The following is a 5,415-nucleotide window of genomic DNA, read 5'->3' as shown; positions in this document are numbered from 1 at the left end:
GGGTTTCATCGGCCATACCGTGCCCAAGTTGATGTGGATTTGGATAATGGACACATTTATTCGAAATTTGGATTGAGCTCAACGGAAGTATTCGCGACCGTAGTTGCATGTGTTCCGGGCTATAGATAATTATTAGAGTAATTTTATCGACCAAGAGTTCTAAAAGTAGAATCGATTAAAATGTTAATCCACCGAGTTATATTGATAAAGGTTTCATCGGCCATACCGTGCCTAAGTCGATATGAATTTGGGTCTTGGAATCATTTATCTAGTTGGGTAGAGGTCACTAGAAAAATGCATAAAACTTGTTTAAATCATACATTTTTACGAGTATAATTAAAACGACATTTGTTTTACTCCTTATATTTTGTTTTGTAGACCACTTCTTATTCATAACAAATGGCAACACCAACTCCTAATGCTACACCACTCGCTACTTCATCATGGCTCCGATCCTTTATGGATCGATGTAAACTTGAAAAGAATGGGTCAAATTTCTCCGAGTGGGATGCCCAACTCAAATTAGCCGCCGAAGGTGACGACAAGCTTCGTTACCTTACCGAGGCCTCTCCACCCGAGCCCTCCACTTGGTCCACCGCGGCCACTAGGGAAGCCTATGAGGCTTACCAAAAGGAGTCCGCCGCAATGAAAAATGTCTTAATATTTGCGATGGAGGCGGAACTCCAAAGGAGAGCCTTCAAAATGGGCAATGCTAATGAGATTTACTCCAAACTTGTGACCATGTTTTCACAAACTCCGCGGATCGTCCAATATGAGGCGGCCGCGGCATTTTTTGATCTCGACTTCAAAGAGGGCCAAAAGGTTAGCCCTCATGTGCTCAAACTCATGGAGCTTGTCGAGACCTTGAAGATTCAAAAGGTTGAAATCCCCAAAGAACTCATCGTAGATAGGATTCTACACTCCTTGTCTAAGGTTAAGGCATATGTGCAATTCCGGGTGAATTTCAATATGCAAGACAAGGATGTGTCTCTTAAGGAGTTGCACAAGTTACTTGTGCAAGCCGAGAGGGACATGGGGTTAAATGTGAACCCTCCCAAGGATGTGCTTAACATAAGCACAAAGAGTAAGGGGAAGTTCAAGAAGAATGGGAGAAAGGGTAAAAAGCAAGCTCCCACATTCACCAAAGCTAAGTCTTGTGAAGCTAGCACCTCCAAAGTCAAGAAGGGTCCTCTTGATAAGTGCCATTATTGTAATGGCATGGGACATTGGAAGAGGAATTGTTCCAAGTACCTTGGTGATATCAAAGCTGGAAAGATCACTCCAGTAGGTAAATGACTAACCTTCTTTTATGTTTCAAAATTCAACTATGGTATTATGATGCAAAGTTGTGATAATGTATCTCCCTTTTTATTGTAAATAGGGCCGCCACCAAGCAAAGACAAAGGAAAAGAAAAGCAAGCATAAGAAACCATGAAGAAGCTAAGGATAGCTTTTATGGAGCTTTGTTTTTCATTGTCTTATTTTAAGTTATGTTTTGAATTTTAGAACTTTAAGTTTCCGTGTTCGACATGGAAAGGTATTTTGGATAATGGTTTGTATTTTGGATGATAGTGACTTGGTTTGCAACCCAAGTCACACGTTTTATCATTTATCCTTTATGTTCTAAAATTTCATCTTTAAATTGCTTGCGTTTTGAAACATAAGATTATTCACTTAAAGTGATCTAATAGACAAATATAATGACCGGTTTCATTATATGTCCACATGCTTAAGGCTTGTGTATGATCATTTATGAAGTGACTTTGAATCTATGAACTCTCTTAAAGGTATGTCAACCACCAAGTAAACACATGAAATCAATAACAATTAGTCAACCTATGAGGTAGTCCTCCTTATACTTCAACATCATTAATTTGTGTCTCATATGCTATCTTTGAATGCTTAGTGTATTCATTCTAAAGATAGAGTGGGAGAAAAATGAGGACACAACACACAAGGCAAGATATAATTGTGTACTTGTGTACATGAAGATCTACGCAAGAGAGAATGATTTAAATGAAGGTATATCTATTTACATAGTATACCAAATAGATGAGATCTATAGTCTCAAGTTAGTTCTATATGACTAAAGAGACCAAGTGTAGTAATCATAAGAGTTTATTCTCAAGATAACTACACGAGGAGACCAAAAGAAGTTTTGAAGAAAAATGACTAATGTAAAGTCTTAACAAGCTTTTGACTAAGGTTATGAATCATTTGACCAATAGTTTCAATCATGAGTTTTACTTAAGAGCCTAAATGAATCATAGTAACATACTAGTTATGATCAAGTTGCAAAGATTGATATTCCGATATCTTCAATAGCCAACGTTTTAACCACGCAAATGTCATTGTTTAACCTCGCTATGAAATGGTTAAACCTCCTTCCGAAAGGGTATTCCGAAGGACCTATTCTAAATATTATTTGTATTTGAATAATAACATTGCTACACATCATTATGACATGAGTGTGTTAGAGATTTAAAATCTCTTTCCGTAAGGTTGAGATGAGACCACTTCAAAATAGGCATTTTGAAAGGATATGATGGGAACATATATGGTTTTATCCTAGTAACTTGGCAAAGCGATTTATATTTATATTCTTGACAAATTTCGATTGAGAAGTCAATTTCGAAATATGTGGAATTGAGTGGGAGTTAGGAAATTCTCATGTGAAGACATGGAATTTAGTGGGAGCTATCATCCTTGAATGTATAAAACCCATTACTCATTAAAGAATGACGAGCTAATACCTTCTTTCATAAAGAAGCTTTTGAGTTTTCAATTCTGGATGAAAATGGACAATGATGAATCCAATTACATCATGGGATGTTGGATTAGTATTAAGAGATACACATCACATCAACATACGCGTAGGTTATTCGTATGAATGAAAATGGGATTACCATTAGCAGTCATGGTAGTTCATTGAACCTATGAACGGTTGATCTCATGATTATTAGTAACTAATGTTTCCGCCATTAGAATAATCATGTACATGTCCAATCATAAATCATATGCATAAGAGCATGATGATAGACTTGGTGAGCCAAAATAGAAACGTCATGGATTCTCAAGTAGAATCCGATGAGCGATTTCAGTGTTTGACGGAATGTTCTATTGTGTGTCAAGAGGTTGCACATATTGTAGAAAATCCGAACACACATGAGGATTTATGAGAATCCCAAATCTTTCAAGCCCAGAAAAGAGAAATGAGAAGTTTTGGAAAGATGCTTGGTTAAGTAAGAGGTTATTCAAAACAATCTTTCCTAATAAAGCTAGGACTTGTGAGAAGTACTAAGCTAATAATCTTGTCAATTGTTACAAGATTCTACAAAACATATACCTAGTGCATTGTGTGTGGATGAATACTTGATCAGTACAAGTTGTATTATTCATCGCAAATTTGTTCGTTATGAAATGATCAGTAAGAGAGTTCTTTCAAGTTAAAGAACCAAAACCAAGGTCGAGAACCTTGATGTGTACTTGGTAAGATTCATGCTATGAGAGAGAACATGAATGTGAAGGAAATTGCAAGTGCAAGAAGTTTGAACACATGGACACGTGAGATGTTAAACTTCTATTGCAATCAATAAGTGTTTACACTTATGATAAACATCACAAGGTTGTAATATGATATTGACTACCCGAGTGTGATGTCGACATTTGTCGTTTGAGTTATTGTTAACTCACTTGGTACATTGTTATATCCAAACGGGTTGTGGAGACAATTGAACCCCGTTAAAGTGAACATGGATTAACATTGTTTATGCCCATAGTTACTTATATGAGGTGACGTCTCGAAGTGACTAGAGTGTGATGCGATTGATGGCAAGTTCAAGTGCCATAGAGTCATGTGTGATGACTAGTCGATCACATAGGCGGATTGTTAGGAACATTTTGTCGGGCCTTATGACCGCTTATAGAGTTCTGGCAAATTTATATAGCCTGGTCGTGGCGAGAGCTACTATAGTATTCAAATGAGTCGATTCTTTTGACTAAAGACTATTCACCTAAGATGGCACAGTTTGATTAACTTTGATTTGTGTTACTACGACCTTCGTAAATGGGGTCAAATGGGCATATTTTGGGTTATGATGGCTGTGGCTAGTCGAAGGGAATGAGTGCGATAGGAATTGTCCACCCCTAGTCGGGGTTATAACAATATCTCGGGGCCACTCGAGGAGTAATGAATCGAAATGCGTGGCCACGCTCGGATGGTATCCGAGTGGATAAATCCGGTCAATCGATTATTCTCCGGATCGAGGAAACCACTCTCGATATGATCACTTGCAAGTACGACCTGAAAGACACCTTGCATTGAGTGGGAGATAGTAATAGGACAAGAGAATTGGTGACGCACACTTGTCGAGGACAAGTGGGAGATTGTTGGAATATGTGTCCTCCGACAATAATGCGATCACGACTGTTGATCATGATGATCACATGTTTAAGTCTCATTAAAATGAATGCAATTGGGAAGTAATATTGTTACTCACAACCGGTCAACATATATCGGTAATGATTGGGTGACTAGAGTTTGACATTACTTGTCGTATGACGGTGGTGATCGATTGACCCCTAGGTCATACCTAAAGGGCAACACTCTTAATTGATTATTTAATTAATCGTATAATGTTACGAGTTAATTAAATTACTTGAAAATTGACGGACGATTTTGGAAGTAAAATTTACGTATCATATTGAAATGTGATTAAATGAGATACGGTCTGAGTAATTAAATTGTATAGTTACTCGGATGAAATAAATTGTTTAATGTAACAATTAAATCGAATGAATTGTTATAAATACAATCAGTTGTGATTTATAAATTGGTAAAATATTTTGGCACAAGTAATTATGATATTACTAAGTCGATTTTTGTATGTGACGTATTTTATCAATACGTTGATTTTTAATATGTTAAAAATTACATAACAAATATATGTGACATATGACATGTTACATATAGACAATTGACAAAAATAATATGGATTCCATATTATGATTGTACCGAAAAATTGGGTTATTAAGTTAATAATTATGTTGATTAATTTATTAAGTAAACATAATCATTACCTAAATTCCTAGCCATGCAACCCTAATATTCTTGTGAAGACAAAAGTGTTCATGCATTGGCTACCCAATAAACCCCCCCTATACCCGGTTTTTGATGAAGAAAACCATCATTGGTTTTTCATCTAATTTTACCTAATATTACACTAAAATGTGTTAGTGTATTGATTCTACAACTCATCCAAAATATAAGTTTTCTAGAGAAATAAAATCCTCTCTTTATCTCTCAACAAAACCGAAAATACTTAAGTGTTTATAAATATTTTTGGTTCAATTTTCTACTATAATTAATATTATACTAGTTTTGTAATATTAATTAAATTAAGAGGAGCCTTGGGT

The sequence above is a fragment of the Silene latifolia genome, chromosome 9, assembly GCF_048544455.1.
Source record: "Silene latifolia isolate original U9 population chromosome 9, ASM4854445v1, whole genome shotgun sequence".
NCBI classification, from domain to species: Eukaryota; Viridiplantae; Streptophyta; class Magnoliopsida; order Caryophyllales; family Caryophyllaceae; genus Silene; species Silene latifolia.
The sequence above is the reverse complement of the archived record's forward strand: the minus strand, read 5'-3'. Positions refer to the sequence as shown.